This window comes from Trachemys scripta, chromosome 15, assembly GCF_013100865.1.
Source record: "Trachemys scripta elegans isolate TJP31775 chromosome 15, CAS_Tse_1.0, whole genome shotgun sequence".
NCBI classification, from domain to species: Eukaryota; Metazoa; Chordata; order Testudines; family Emydidae; genus Trachemys; species Trachemys scripta.
This window is the reverse complement of record NC_048312.1, coordinates 15,564,671-15,581,909: the sequence shown is the minus strand read 5'-3', so window position 1 is coordinate 15,581,909 and position 17,239 is coordinate 15,564,671.

The window sequence follows — 17,239 nt, the reverse complement described above, 5'->3', positions numbered from 1 at the left end:
CGGGGGGCCGGCGGCTCAGGGGCTCAGGGGCCGGCGGTTGGCCAGGCCGGGGGCTCGGGTCCGGCAGCTCGGGGGTCAGTGGCTCGGGGGCCGGCGGCTCGGGAGCCAGCGGTTGGCCAGGCCGGCGGCTCGGGGGCCGTTGGTCGGCCGGGGGCTCAGGCGCCTGCGGGCGGTCGGCCAGGCCGGGTCGGGGGCTTGGGGGCCGGCGGTCGGCTGGGCCGGGGGTGCTCGGCCGGGGGTCCGGGGGCCAGCAGTGCTGGGCGGGCCGACCCAGGCTGGAGACGCACCTCCTTCCACCCCCCCCCCCCCTTACCTGCTTCAGGCTTCCCGCGAATCAAATATTCGCGGGAAGCAGGGGAGGGGGCGGAGTTGGGAAAGGGACTTTGGGGAAGGGGCGGAGTTGGGGCGGGGCTGGGGGCCCGTGGAGTGTCCTCCTTTAGGAGGCTCAAAATATGGTAACCCTATGCAAGAACACACTGTCAGGTATCCAGTTAACACTGGTGACTGGATACTAAAAATCCGGTTACCATGGGAAGCCCTGCCTTGGGTGTAGTTTGAGCAGGCATTGTCCCCGTCCCCAGTACCCTCCACCCCTGATTTCTCCAAAGCTCTGCTTAGCTGTCAGGGAGGGAAGAAGCTCCCTCTATCCCTCTCCTGGGCTGAGGCTAGCAGGCAGCTCCAGGACGCTGCCTCCTGGATCCTAGTGCCCATAACCATCATCTTCTATGTGTGCTGGGTCCTGTTTCTGGACAACTGGTGAGTGCCTGGGGGTGGCAGGGCAAGGGAGTGGCAGGGGAAGAGGCAGTACCAGAGCGGTAGGGTGAGAAGCTTGCACAGAACCTGCCCACATTCTGTCCAGCTCCAGCCAGAACTCTTGCTTCTCCCATGTATAAGTAATGAATTCCCACACATCTGTAGAGAAAACAAAACAAAACATCTCATTTTGGATACCAGTACTTTAACTTTTATAGTACTTTCCATCGAGGGGCTTCAGATTGATGATGCACTGTGTTCAATACTGTATTGAACTGTTCTAAAAATCAAAGAAATTCAATTTTTTTCTTGGATGTATTTTTCTGTACTGGGATGCACAGGCAACCACGTTCTTTCCTTATGCTCAGCCTAGTTCCACAGGCCAGTGCATCTCTGTACTTTTAAGGGGCTGCAAAAGCACTGGAGGAAGCTCAACACACAATGTTGTACGTTTCTCCCTCCCCTCTCCCTCAAGGATTTTAAATCCACTTCTTAGCAGGCTATGATAGAAATACTGGCTGAATAAGCAAAAGGCAGGTTCTGTCTATTTGCTGGTTCTCCAGCAGTTCAATCCATCATAAAAGCACCTCACATTTGATTTCTTTTGAGTTTCATTCCAAATACTTAAAGCTGAATAAACCTGAAGTAGTCCTCATTTTTCTGCCCCAATTCAAACTAACTTCTTTCCCAAGTGGAAAATGTTGGGTAAGCATTGAAGTAAGTGTGTGATTTGAGAAGGGAATGAGAACACAGGCCAATTCCTGCTGACAGTTACACCTGTGTAGCCTTATTGACTTCAGGGAGAACAGATTTTTGCACAAGAATAGATTTTGGTCCCTTATGCTTTTTCACACCTGGTATAGCAGAATCTCATTCACTTTCCTCCCCTAAACTTTGAGCATTTTAAGAACCAAAGAAAAAAAAAAAAAAAAGGTCTGCTTGATTTACACATGCAAACAAAACAGGAAGCTCTCCCTTCATTCTACACCAGCCTTAAACAAACACTAGACCTGATGTAACAAGGGTATCACTACAGCAGCCTTAGTTGGACTGTTCTTTTGAAAGCTCCTTAATGGTTCTTTCAAGATGCTGATTTTCAAGTAAGTCTTTTTGTTCAGGGGGGAAGAGAACACAACAGGGAATAGCTCTGTTTTGTCAACTGCTAGTCATTCAAAAGCTGAAAGCCTTTAGATTACGTTTGTTTAATATTTGTACAGTGATTTTGAAGAGCTAACATAGTACAGAAGTGCTAATTTTGATGACTGGGCAACCATCTAAAGATCTGTGTCACTTCTACATGTTACCTTTTTCTTACAGAAAGCTTCAAACAAACAAATGCAAACCATAGGGGGCTGGTGCACACAGACCTCATGCTTTAAAAACCTCATGTCAGAGCTGCTTATCACGCATTCTAGAATAGATAATACTTAGTCCTGCCATGAGTGCAGGGGACCGACTAGATGACCTCTCGAGCTCTAATTGTGGAAGAGCTTGGTGACAGAATGGCCTAATGTGGTGAATCACTGGAGATTAACTACACAAACTGGGTGTGACATTATTGATATAATCTGGGACCATATAGATCATTGTTGCAACCAAGTTCCTGTAGTGGCATGCAAATCTTGTATAAAGGGGGTCAAATGGGGTGTCTAAGACAAGATTATGGTTTACTGGTTATGATTATGCTGTCTATATGTGTGTATCAATTTTGTAGTTGGAGTTATGAATATTGGCTCTATACTGTCTGTATTTCAAACTTATGCTATGCTGCTGGGTGACATCCCAGACAAACTGGTGTTAGCTCTGCCTAGCCTGCTTGATGGCCCATTAAGGACCATCAGCTATACAATGGACCCATTGAGAGAAGGCAAATATGCCTTGAGACTCAGCAAAGTATGCAGGAACTTGCCCATGTGACTCCAGACTCCATTTTGCTGTAATTTTTCACAGTAAGAACAAAGAGGTGTTCTTACACCTGGAAAAGACTATATAAGGCTGATGCCTCATCTCCATCTGGTCTTCAATCCTGCTTCATACCTCTGGAGGAACTTTGCTACAAGCTGAAGCTTTGAACAAAGAACTGAGGACCCATCCCAGCGGGGGATGTATTCCAGAGACTTGATTTGAACCTGCAGTTTATTCTATCGCTGCTGCAAGCCTGAACCAAGAACTTTGCCATTACTAATGATAGGTTTCAGAGTAGCAGCCGTGTTAGTCTGTATCTGCAAAAAGAAGAACAGGAGTACTTGTGGCACCTTAGAGACTAACAAATTTATTAGAGCACGAAATCCACGAAAGCTTATGCTCTAATAAATTTGTTAGTCTCTAAGGTGCCACAAGTACTCCTGTTCTTCTTTTTGCCATTACTGTATGTAATTGATTCCATTTAACCAATTCTAACTCTCATCTCTATCTTTTTCCTTTTATGAATAAACCTTTAGATTTTAGATTCTAAGGGATTGGCAACAGCGTGATTTGTGGGTAAGATCTGATTTGTATATTGACCTGGGTCTGGGGCTTGGTCCTTTGGGATCAGGAGAACCTTTTTCTTTTACTTGGGTATTGGTTTTCATAACCATTTGTCCCCATAACGAGTGGCACTGGTGGTAATACTGGGAAACTGGAGTGTCTAAAGAGATTGCTTCTGAGACTTGCGGTTAGCCAGTGGGGTGAGACCGAAGTCCTCTTAGTCTGGCTGGTTTGGTTTGCCTTAGAGGTGGAAAAAACCCCAGCCTTGGGCTGTAACTGCCCTGTTTGAGCAATTTGTCTTGAGTTGGCACTCTCAGTTGGGTTCCGCCAGAACTGCATTGTCACACTGGGTATCATCCCACAAATAATATTTTGGTTCAATGTGAAAACAGTAATTCATTGTCCTCAGCCAGTGCAACAGTGGGAGGCAGCTTTCAGAGCAAGACAGCCTAAAATGCAATGCCACCCAATGTAATTTTCCCACTACTACTTCCTCTACTTCAGTGGATTTTACACCTCAGTGGTTTTCTTTTACATAATAAAAGCTGGCTGCCTCCCAGACTGCAGTCAGAGTGAGGCAGGGTATGTGGTGTAGAGGCCATAGCTTGGTGGACACATACCTGCAGGGCTTGGCTTTGCACTGTGCCATGTGGAGAGCTGAGGGTAGAAGCACAAGGCTGAAAGAGGTGAGCAGGATGGGGAGTGTTGCAGTGTTCATCCTCATACAGATGAGCCATCCACTACTTCGGAGGAAGGAGGCCTAAGAGAAGGACAGCATAGCATCCCTCATGCTACCTCTTACTCTGAAGTATCTGTTTGAAGAATTGAGCGTAGTGAGAATAGAATAAACTTATTAATTTTACATAAATAATATATAAATACATATGTAGATAAATGTTTGATGACTTCATAATTTTTTGTGCAATATTTAATTCATACTTGGGCCCTTCCCTCCCATTAGCCTTAGGCCCCTCATAACTTTAATCTGGCCCTAGTGACCACACAAGTTTTGACTCCTGCTTGGGTTCTGTTGGAACTTCATCAAAATAGAACAATCCCTGTAGAAGGTTTCTGTTTTGATAAATTGGCAAATTCTGACAAAAAACATGTTCAGTCAGAATTCTTCCAACTGGATCTAGTATTCACACAAGTTGGCACTTTAAGAGCAATTATTGCAAGACTCATGAAAGTTGGCAACGCTGAGGCAGCTAGATGGCTGTACCCACAAGAGTCATTCTTTGATTTCAACAGGGATGCTCAGGTGAATAAACATTGCAGGACTGGGCCCCAGATTTACAAGCCAGACTGTGTTCCTGGTCAGGTGCATACTGGGCTCTTTTGAAGTCATTGTTGTACAGGACTCAGTTTTGGAAACCTCCCTCCCATCTGAGCACCCTTGCTCACTTGTGTTTACAGACTTGGATTCTTAGGGGGATCCTGTGAGTTTTGGGTGTGCAAGGAGGGATTTCAGTCTGTCATTTATTAGGGCCTGAACCTGTGAGGTGATCAGCCTCTATCAAAGTGTACATGGTACCCACAGCAGCATCACTCTTGGCACAACACATTGAAGGACTGAGCCCTAATACACCACACACATGCAAAATTCTCACTGGCACCTTCCCACTCCCGCTGGCTATATGGATGAAAGATGACTTCAGAGGGACTACTCACATGGGCAAAGTTATTCAGGTGCATAAGTGTTTTCAGGACCAAGGACCATAATCAGCATTTAGAGTACAAAGTCTTTATTGACACACATTTACCATGTAGCCTTAGTATTTCTGAGCCTTGAGTCATGAAAGTCAGCTTGCATCACTCAGAAAGGATTTGTTTATAAATGTAATCCTTCTGCCCATCAGAGTTGGCAGCAACAAGGGCCAGGTTCAGTATCTAGAGGTTCCGTTTCAATAACACCATGCAAAACCAGCTCAAGCCCCCAGCCAGTGACCTGGGACAATTACATACCACCCCCCCGGGCGCCTCTAAGAGGCAATACCAGCCTCTCGCAAGCACAGAGTCTGAGTGTAGCAAAAGCCTTTTAATAAAGGAGGCAAATAATTTGGCATTATGTTGGGGAAACACCACAAACAGGATTCATAATACAAACCATGAGCAAAAGACCCACCCCCAAGTAAGTTTGGCAGTGTCCTTTTCCCCTCAGGGTCTTAAGTCCAGCAACCCAACAATCACCCCACCCACAGTTTCTGTCCTTGGTCAGTGCAGCCCCAGAGTGGTTCTTGAATCCAGCAACCCAAAAGTCACTCCTCCCACAGTTTCTGTCCTTGGTCAGTGCAGCCCCCAGAGTTCAGAACTTCATCTGCAGAGTTTACCTCCCAACCTCGGTGGAAGTGGGGGGAAGGTATGAGGGCATCTTTGCCATACCTCTCTGTGGGGTTCTGCTACAGTCTTCACCACCAGCTGCTCCTCTCCACCATCCACTCCTATCCACTAGCCACTCACCAACTTGTCTTCAGGGCCCCCCCACTTAACCCAGCACTCAGTGATTCCAGCTCTGCAGCACCTAACAAGTCTCCTAACTGAGTCAAAATTAGCTCTATTATTACACCATGGAGAAAGGAGGAATCAAATTGGTGTTGGGGGACCCTCAGAAAGGACCAACACTACCAAATGCACATGCCTATCCACTACTTCTCTCAATTCACCAGCCTTTGGAACCCATGTCCCTTGCCTAGCAAGTGCTACTTAGTTGAGGGCAAGTCTCTCCGTCATAAAATGCCAAGTACCATTCTACTGTCCTTGATTCACATAACCAGGATAACAACAGTTTATTACTCCTGCCCCAATAACAAAGAGACTGGGGATCCCACAGCAGCCAAAGTGACCATTTGGGCAAGCAGTCCATCATGCTAGGCAGGGTGGGTGTGCCCATGCAAACGAGATCAGCCCCTGACGTGCTTTTCCACAGCTCACCACCAGATGTCAGGGTAGAGCTCATTCTGACTCTGCTTACATCAACTTCAAGCTTACTTTGGACTTAGTCCTTACTGCAGGCTGGTGCCTTTAACACTTGTTATCTCTGCGTAACAGAAGAAAATGCCAGCATATCCTGTACATGTTAACTACCTGAAGGGGATACAGCTAGAAGCACTATATCCAAATCTTTTTTGTAAACAATAGCATTAGTAGAGGGAGAAAGTTGTTTCTTTGTATTGTGGCTTTGAGAAAACACATTTTCCAAATGTTCCTGCAGAGAGATCCCCGACTATCACACTAAGGAATTACTGCACCTTGGTGATAGCACAGAGCAAGTGGTTTCATTCAACTCCTACAGCATCTATGCAGAAAGATGGCAAGTGAAATGTACAGCTAGCTTAGTGAGTCATGTGTTTATGGGAGATTCAATTAAAATTAAATTAGACAACAAATTAGGTTTTAAATGCTATGCTGCGTAGCCAGACAGATAAATAATAATTAGAGATGTACTGATTCAGCACTATGTGCATTTGAACACTACACTACCATTATTGCTTTTCATGTATGTTGACACTACTTCCACTCCCTCACACACACCATGAGCTGTTCCTTATGGAACCCCAAATATCTTATCCTTCCCCATATCTACAACACTCCCCATATCTAGCCATCATCATCTAGCCATGGTGGAATGGATAGAACTCCTTCTAGAGCTCATCCACCGAACTATTCAATCAATCAGTAATGGCTCTTGAGGGATTTGTGTCACTCTCTTGCTCTTTCCGGTGGCAGGAAGTCAAGTTATTATTGAATTTCAGTCTCTAAATCTTTTGTTGGTTGCATGTGCATATAAAATTCTGAAGTGAAGGAAGCTGAAGATTAGTTCTTTGCTTTTCTCTTCCCCTTCTCTTTTTGCTGTTGATCAATACACAGCTCAGACAAATTGGAAAGGACTTTGAAGGCAGCAGCTCACACCCCAATGCACACATCATATATTTATTATTTATAGTGCAGTAGCACCTAGAGGCATTTGAGAGTTCTATCCCGAGATCATGAGTGAGGCTTAATTTTACTTAGAAATTGCATCTCTCGCGATAAATTCATGAGAGTTGGCATGTCTGGGTTACTGGGGAAGGAACCATGCTGTTGGAGCAAAAAAGGGAGGCAACAATGTGGAGCAACTGCCATGTCACACAGAATATTTGCCCATAGTCCCTCCCTGCAAACCTCCAAACTCTTTCATCCTCTTATCTTCTGTATGTTGCGGCAAACTACTCCTGCCTTGCCATGTTTCAGCACATTTTCCCCTCCCATAATTCTTTTTTATGCGTTTGGAGGGTGATGTAATCTTAAAAGTAAATTTCATAACCATAATAACAGAAATAAGAGTTTATCGTTTATGTATATATTTAAAAAAACTGACAAGACACAGGTCTATGCCCAAATATCAATCATACATAAGCCAAAGATTATTCAATTACTGCTCACACTTCACAGGTCAGAGTGACTGTACACAACACTGAAGTGTGCAGTACCCAGGGTGACAAACCCTTTATAAATGTAATCAGGCATTTGAAGGCTGCCACTGCACAATGACCTTTTTAAACCACCAGTTGCACGTTTGCCATCATGTCGCCCATTATGATCTCATCCGCCACGCCAGGATGTTAGGGAGGAAAACTCTGGGGAGAGGAATGGATAGCTGTTATAATCCCCAACCAGTCCCTCGTCGCCAGCCTCACAATCTGCCCGCCTGGTTTTGACCTGCTCTATTGCCAATGGTGCCTGTTGAACAGGTTCCGGACAGGGCAAGGTCTCTGTGCAGCAAACCAGTATCGTTGGGGCCTTTGTGACAACCCTTTGTGCAGCTGCGGCACGACACAGACGATGATGCACATTGTCGATGAATGCCTGTTGACTAGGTTCAGCGGTGGCCTAGAAGAACGGCATCATGCCACTGAAGATGCTATCGCTTGGCTAGATGACTATGCAAACGCTAAAAACATTAGTTCCTTCCTGAAGTTACTATCGCCAACTTTATTAAGTTATATTCAAAGTGGATTTTTTAAAAATGTTTACAATTTTTTCACTGTTTATGCCCTTTATTTATTTTTCTTTCTATTTGGAAATGAAAATAAGTGAAGTCAGTTTTGTTTTTCTTTAGAGTCACTTTCAAGATCTCAATGCTGCAGTCTTTGGCTTGCAAACACTGTGTGAGAATGCTTGTCTAAAAACAAATGTTTCCATTGGGATTACAAAGTAATAATGAAAACACTTCTATTGGTCTTAGGTTTTTTGTATGTTTCCCCCACAGAGGCCATTCCTAACTCATATTAGCTGTCTTCCTCACAAAGTAAATTTTAATCATGTGCACAAGGGTTGTAGACTGATCCTTACATCTTGGGACAAATTTGAGTTTGACCAGCTCTCTTTAAAGATACTTCTTTCAATTTACATGTGATATACCATATTTTCCTTATATGAAATGACATTACATAAATTCCCCAGCACTTCCCTAGTCAGATTCTTAGATTTATATCTTTTGTCTAGAGGGAGGAAAACTAGCATTTATTATTTGACGATTAAGAAAGACACATAGAAAGATTACATTAGTATTTCTACAAACCTTCACCTCCATTGAGAATTGGGAGATTTATAATTTGGTTTAAGAACGGTTAGCACTTGGGGTTTTTTTTTAATTGCTTTTCTTTAAATGTTTTTGAACATTGTTCTTATGAAAGGTGCCAAATTGATAACATTGGAGTGTAAAATTCCGTATTTATCCACACAACAGACATGGCCACTGTCCATGCCATACTGTCAACATACTTCCCCGCCAATGCGTCCCTCAAATCTGAGTTAAAGGGATTGACACTAGAATTCAGATAATTTACAGCCCATTCAGTCCTTTGCCTCTTTTGAGACTGCAAAAGGAGTGCCAATTTGTACCACTGCTAATTTTAGATACTTCCCCTGCTGGGTTAAGTTAGGTTGGGTTGCCTCACTTGGCAGGTAGCTTAAGGATGGCAGTGTAGAAGACAAGAGTCCATCCTGGATTTTAGGAGAAAAGGACTTTGTTTGTGGGAAAAGGCTGAAATTGTAGTGAAATTGGCTAAATAGGGTCCTAAATTCACCCTTGCTTATGAATAATGGTAACGGTTTAAATGCAAAAACAAAAAATATAAAATACATTGGATTCATAGCTCTTGTTCTAAAGAAAATCAGGGCAGCCAATAGTGCCACATTTTCCCATAGGTCTAAGAGGTGTGTTTGGACTGATAGTACACGCAGCCCAAAGTAAGCATGCTGGTTATACAAGTCACTTCAGTGCAGTGAAGGAATTCATCTACCCCAGGGAGAAGAGCCCTATTGACTAGAATAAGAGACTGCTTCAAACAATGAATGAATGAATGAATGTTTTTCTCCAAATCTCTCAACTCTTTCTGCTTAGTAAGACAAGCCATTTAAAAAATGATAAAATGCAGTTTATAGCTGCTTGCCGATTAAGGAGCAGGAGAAAGATTTAAGAAGATTGTTGGGGAAAATATATAATATATTACATTGCTCATATCTTACTTTTATCTGCACACAAATTAACATAATTTCTCAGTCCAAACAGCCTGGATTCTTTATCCATCATCATTTAAAAGTACTCCTGAAAGAGTAGTTAGTTATCTTCTTGTACTTGATAGTAATATCTCTCTGCTGGAAAATTATTTAAGTGGAAAACTTCTAGCAGACTCCTATATTAAAAGAAAAAAACCATATACTTATCTCATCTTTCTCACATTCAAACGACAGTTCTCATCTTACTCAGAGAGGTTAGCAGTGAAAACCAACATAATTAGATCATAACGAAGGATCTGATTCTGTCATGGAGGTCACAGAGATCACAGATTCCATGACTTTAATGGACCTCTGTGACTTCTTCGGCTTCAGCCTCTTGGAACAGCAGAGCTGGAGCAACTGTCAGCCCCCATCCCCAGAAGCAACAGAGAGACTGGAGCAGTGGCCAGCAGTCAGCCCCTGGGGCTAGAGCAGCAGCTGGTTAGCCCCCACTGCAGGAACAGTGGCTGGGGCCAGAGCAGCCCCCAGGGCAAGTGCAGCCCCTGGGGCAAGAGCAGCAGGGTGCTCTAACTGTTAGTCCCCCCACTCAGGATATTTTTAGTAAAAGTCACAGACAAGTCATGGGCTTCTATTCATTTTTGTTTTTTGCCCACAACGTGTTCGTGATTTTACTAAAAATGCCTATGACAAAATCTTAACCTTCACCATAACATAATGTGAACTGTGAAGGTAACTGAAGAGACGGTCAGCATTGAGACACCTGCGTAGGTTTAATTAAGAAAATCTTGGACCAGGTGGAGTACCCTGCACTGCAACCTAGGAGATATGGCCACAATTCTAACAATTGCACTGCTGGATGCTCATTTTATGTGAATTGGTGGAATTCCATTGAAATCAGTGAAGTCACACCAATTTTCACCAGCTAAGAATATTGCCTCTTGTCTCTTGCTGTCTGGACTGGCAAGAGTTGGAAGTACTGTAGAGACAGCAGCATATGATCTTACCAACTGAAGCCTTGCAACACTAACTGTGACCCCTCTGGCCAATTTAGGAGCTGTGCCAATGCACTCCATGGGGATCCTATACACATCTTCCAGTGGTAAAAATGATGAGAATAGGGTTTCCACCTGTCCAGGGTTTCCCAGGATTGTCCCTTTTTTGAGGTAGCAGTCCCAGGAAATCTGTAAGTGTGCTCCATACATAATGCCATATGTTTAGTTTTGTGGTCTCAGGATTCCCGGATGTCCTAGTTTTTTATACCTCAGAAATGGCAAACCTAGCTGATAGTGGTCTTAAATTTTTCTTCACAGGATTTTGTTTCCTCCACATAACAGTGAGAAGGGAAGCTGTCTTTCCATTCAGGAACCATGCCCAGCACAGATGCCATCTCAGTTACCAGTGACAAGTGTTACAAGACTTTGCAATGCATTGTACTATTGATAGAGTGATTAAAATGTTTCCTTTTTACTGAGTAAGAAGAGTAAGAAGGCTGGAAGAAGAGACCTATTCAGGATCAGAATCTATTCGAGCTGTATCCTCTCCGCACTGTTGTACGCTTAAAAGAACGAGGAGTACTTGTGGCACCTTAGAGACTAACAAATTTATTTGGTCAGAAGCTTTCGTGGGCTTTTCGTGTACAGTTGTGAAACATGGAACTCTACTGCTCAGACTGGGCAAAGCTGGAGGCTTTTCCACACAAAATGCCAGCGCCGTATATTGGGCATAAAGTGGAATGACTTCATTTGTAATGCAGATGTTTATGGTCACTCTGGTCTACAGACTATTGGGGACAGTGGCCGCAGATGGTGTCTTATGCTTTTCGTACATATCACGAGAATGCCACAAGACGGTCTGGCGAATGCCATTTTCCAAGTGGCTTGTAACATCCGGGATAAAATTCTACCAACCGAGGGGTGAAGGCGGCCCAGAGGCAGACATCCTATCACATGGGTTCATCAAGTCTTTCTGATGTTGGACTCCCAGGCTGTCAAGCCCTTGCGTCCACACAGGAACGGACCAAATGGCGAATGATCATTACAGCCAACTGTTCGGCAAAGCATTGAAGAAGAAGAGACTGCTAGAGAAACAGGGCAAGATGGACTGATTTAGTGCTACTAAATAAAAGCAGTGCCTCCTCGCAAGTTGCAGGTATAGATCCATGAGCACCCATGGGCTGGAGCAGCTGGCCTAGTGGAAATACAACAAAGATGTTTGTCTTGCATTAGTGTTTGAGTTAATCTATAGTGATCTAAAAAATTGTCATGGACACTGAACTAGGGGCCTGAGAGGATAACGGAGTGGGATACCACCATAAGAATGGCGATACTGGGTCAGACCAATGGTCCATCTAGCCCAGTATCCTGTCTTCCGACAGTGGCCAATGCAAGTGCCCCAGAGGGAATGAACAGAACAGGTAAACATCAAGTGATCCATTCCCTGTTGCCCAGCTTCTGGCAAACAGAGGCTAGGGACACCATCCCTGCCCATCCTGGCTAATAGGTCCATCAATGGCTATCCTCCTGTCACGGAGTATTGGGGGACTCAGGGCCCTGCACCCCCGGCTTCCTGCGATTCACTGCGACTCTCAGCCAGCCAGTAAAGCAGAAGGTTTATTTGGATGACAGGAATACAGTCCAAGACAGGTCTTGCAGGCACAGACAACAGGGACCCCCTCAGTTAGGTCCATCTTGGGGTCCCAAGACATCCCAGCCCAGCCCCCCTTGGGAGGTCAGAGCCATCTCTGCCTCCCAGCCATCTCTCCAGCCTGCTTCCCACACTCTGCTTCCGCGACCCCTCCCACAGCCTTTGTTCAGTTTCCCGGGCTAAGGAGTCACCTGGCCTTCAACCCCTTCCTGGGTTCTCGTGTTACACACTCAGGTATGCGCCCTCGGGCTGTCTCCCATCCTCCAATGCAGACTATTCCAGCCACACTCCCCTGTCAGCATTCACAGACCACAGTGAGAACAGGCCCAGTTCGTCACATCTCNACACTCCCCTGTCAGCATTCACAGACCACAGTGAGAACAGGCCCAGTTCGTCACATCTCCGTGAACTTATCTAGTTTGTTTTTTAACCTTGTTATAGTCTTGGCCTTCACAACATCCTCTGGCAAGGAGTTCCATGGGTTGACTGTGTGGTGTGTGAAAAAATACTTACTTTTGTTTGTTTTAAACCTGCTACCTATTAATTTCATTTGGTGACCCCTAGTTCTTGTGTTATGAGAAGGAGTAAATGACACTTCCTTATTTACTTTCTCCACACCAGTCATGATTTTATAGACCTCAATCATATCCCCCCTTAGTCATCTCTTTGCCAAGTTGAAAAGTACCAGTCTAATTAATCTCTCCTCATATGGCAGCTGTTCGCTACCCCTAACATTTTTGTTTCCCTTTCTGAATCTTTTCCAATTCCAATATATCTTTTTTGAGATGGGGTGACCACATCAGCAGGCAGCATTCAAGATGTGGGCGTACCATGGATTTATATAGAGGCAATATGATATTTTATGTCTTATCCTCTAACCTTTTCTTAATGATTCCAAACATTCTGTTTGCTTTTTTGACTGACGCTGCACACTGAGAGGATGTTTCCTGAGAACTATCCATAGTGACTCCAAGATCTCTTTCTTGTGTGGTAACAGCTAATTTAGACCCCGTCATTTTATATGTATAGTTGGGATTATGTTTTGCAATGTACATTATTTTGCATTTATCAATATTGAATTTCGTCTGCCATTTTGTTGCCCAGTCACCCAGTTTTGAAAGATCCTTTTGTAGCTCTTCACAGTCTGCTTGGGACTTAACTATCGCAAGTAGTTTTGTATCACCTGCAATTTTTGCCACCTCACTGTTTATCCCTTTTTCCAGATAATTTATAAATATGTTGAATCGGATTGGTTCCAGTACAGAACCCTGGGGGACACCACTATTTACTGCTCTCCATTCTGAAAACTGACCATTTATTCCTACCCTTTGTTTCCTATCTTTTAACCAGTTACCAATCTATGAGAGGACCTTCCCTCTTATCCCATGACAACTTACTTTGTTTAAGAGTCTTTGGTGAGGGCCCTTGTCAAAGGCTTTCTGAAAATCTAAATACACTATATCCACTGGATCCCTCTTGTCCACATGCTTGTTGAGTCTCCTCAAAGAATTCTAGTAGATTGGTGAGGCATGATTTCCCTTTACAAAAACCATGTTGACTTTTCCTCAACAAATTATGTTCATCTATGTGTCTGACAATTTTGTTCTTTACTATAGTTTCAACCAGTTTGCCTGGTACTGAAGTCAGACTTACTGACCTGTAATTGCTGGGATGACCTCTGGAGCTCTTTTTAAAAATTGGCATCACATTAGCTATCATCCAGTCATTTGGTACAGAAGCTGATTTAAATGATAGGTTACGAACTACAGTTAGTAGTTCTGCAATTTCACATTTGAGTTCCTTCAGCATTCTTGGGTGAATACCATCTGGTCCTGGTGACTTATTACTGTTTAGTTTATCAATTTGTTCCAAAACCTCCTTTAATGGTACCTCAATATGTGACAGTTCCTCAGATTTGTCACCTAAAAAGAATGTCTCACGTTTGGGAATCTCCCTCAGATCCTCAGCAATGAAAACAGATGCAAAGAATTCATTTAGTTTCTCCACAATGGCCTTATCATCCTTGAGTGCTCCTTTAGCATCTCGATCGTCCAGTGGCCCCACTGGTTGTTTAGCATGCTTCCTGCTTCTGAAGTACTTAAAATTTTTTTGTACTATTACTTTTTGAGTCTTTGGCTAGTTGTTCTTCAAATTCTTTTTTGGCCTTCCTACTTATATTTTTACATTTCATTTGCCAGAGTTTATGCTCCTTTCTATTTTCCTCACTAGGATTTAACTTCCACTTTTTAAAGGATGTCTTTTTGTCTCTCATTGCTTCTTTTACTTCGTTGTTTAGCCACGGTGGCATTTTAATTTCTGTTTCACTAACTTCCTCATTTCTGTGTAGTCTCCCTTTCTGAAATTAAATGCTACAGTGTTGGGCTGCTGTGGTGTTTTCCCCGCCACAGGGATGTTCAATTTAATTATATTATGGTCACTATTACCACGTGGTCCAGCTATATTCATCTCTTGGACCAGATCCTGTGCTTCACTTAGGACTAAATCAAGAATTGCCTCTTCTCTTGTGGGTTCCAGGACTAGCTGCTCCATCAGTACTTAATTCATAGGAGTTAACAAAAAAAAGTTGATAAAATGCCCTAAATTGCATCATCTTTAAACTAAAAAGCCCTTCAGAATGGATACAGAGATTAAGGAAATGTCTTACTCCATTATTGGCTTCTTCAAATGTCAAGTTCTAGAAACCCCACTGCAATTTTTTTAAGCATAGTTAGGTGATATAAGCTCATGTTCTTCACTGATTTGGATTGGGCTGTCTCTAGGAGAAGACAGGAAGCAGGTTTCTATGTCTAGTGCAAAGTTAAGGATTCCAGTGCTGCTCTGTCTGGTTTATTGCTGAGACAAGGTGGGTGAGGTAATATATTTTATTTAACCAACTTCTGTTGGTGAGAGAGACAAGCTTTTGAGCTACACAGAGTTCTTCCTCAGGTCTGGGAAAGTTACTTAGAGTGTCACAACCAAACACAAGATAAGACATAGGTTAGCTTAGTTTATTGGTGGCAGGGAACTAGGAGACCCATCAGCCCTGGAGGATGGAGACTCAGAAGCCTTTTTGGATTGTTTATAAATCCCTGCTCTGGACATTAAAAGAAAACTGACCATAATTCAGGAGCCTGTGGCTTTCAGGGATAGTAAGATGGGAGGTTTCCTATAAAAGCCCAAATTGAAAATCTAGAGGTATCAGCTGATGGGCAATACACATTCATTACACAGAATACCAAGCTCTGTAAACCTCTTGGGGGTACATGACACCCCCCAGGATGCAATCTGGACTGTGGAACTACTGTGACTCCGTTAACTCTCCTCCCCGCCCCAGGCTGTCTCCTCCACTGGTATGCTAGTGAACAGCAGACGCCTCCAGGCTCTGTTCAGTCAGCCATCAACGTGCAGAAACATACCCAGCAAAGTACATGAATGCTCTCCCCAGCCACTCATGAACTATATACAGGAAGACACCAGGAAATCTCCCTCGCAGCCCCAGCCTTGCAAGCTCATTAATTAGGTCACCACTCCATCAAAGGATAGTGGACTTGCACCAGACTTTGTAACCTGAGTAGAATTCCCAAACTTTAATCAAAAACACACTGGCTTAGATAAAACATTAAAATAAGTTTATTAATTACAGAAAGCTAGGTTTTAAGTGGCATAGACATAAAAGTTCAGATTTGGTTACAAAAAGAAATAAAAGATAAAAGCACAGTCTAATGCCTAAACTTTATCAAGCTAAGTCAAATTTGAAGCAGTAAGGTTTCTCTGGCCCAAAAATCAACAGTCTAAGCTAACTGGAGAGCTTTTCCAGTTAGAACCACTCTCCCCAGTTCAAATGTTTCTTTGTCTTCCAAATGATCTTGTTGCCTTCAGTGTAGGTGGGGGAGGAAAGGTGAAATGGTGATGTCATTGTCCCTTATTTTATACTCTCCTCCAGGTGCTGGAAAGTTCCTTGCTATGTCACGGAGGTTAGGCAGCCTCACGGTGTATGTGCTCCAGCAACTGTCTTTCATGTGAATTGTAAATCTGTTGTTTACAACTCCAGTGCTGGCAAATGGCCAGTGATGGTCACTTAACACCTGGCTGGGTGTTGGCCACTCCTTTGTTGTTACTGAAGAGCTAGTCTGTGGGCGTTTCCCAGACTCACAACATGTTTCAGTAACCAAAATATATCAAAATCTCATAACTTCATATACAAGGATTTAGATAGGAGGAATCAGGGAACGAGGTTTTTAAACCTGGCCTTAGTCTGCGGGAAAGATTTTGGTGACACTGACTTGGAGTAAGATTATTATAAAGCCACAGAAAATGTATCACTAGATCACTTTAAAAAGCTTACAGAGATTTATCCTGCTAATGAATTTTCTGGAATTCTACCAAATTCCAAATTTGGTACTAATAGCTACCAAAGCATCTTAGGTAATAGTAAAGCAGCAGAGGTTAACTCGACATCTTCATGTGTTACTTGTACATGTCTGTTAAATGTAGGTAATTTGAAACATGATGAGACCAGAAGAATGAAGTATTGAAGATTATGATATTACATCAATAAATTTAACAGAAAGCTTTGTTGGTCATCTCATGACATCATCATCCATCATGGCAGCATGTGCTGAGGTGTAATAATAGAATTAATCTTGACCTGTCTCCAGTGGTAGCATGTGGTCAATAGCTATAGCATGAGAACTCCCTGTGTGTTGAAATAACATAATACCCATGAAGCAAAACTGCTGCAGTTTCTGAAAGATGAGAATGGAAGGGAATGCAGGAGACACATCCTTGTTTAGCTAAGGGCTTGGCTACATTTGCGAGTTAGAGCGCATTAAAGCAGCCCTGGGCACCCTAGCTCACTACCCGTCCACACTGG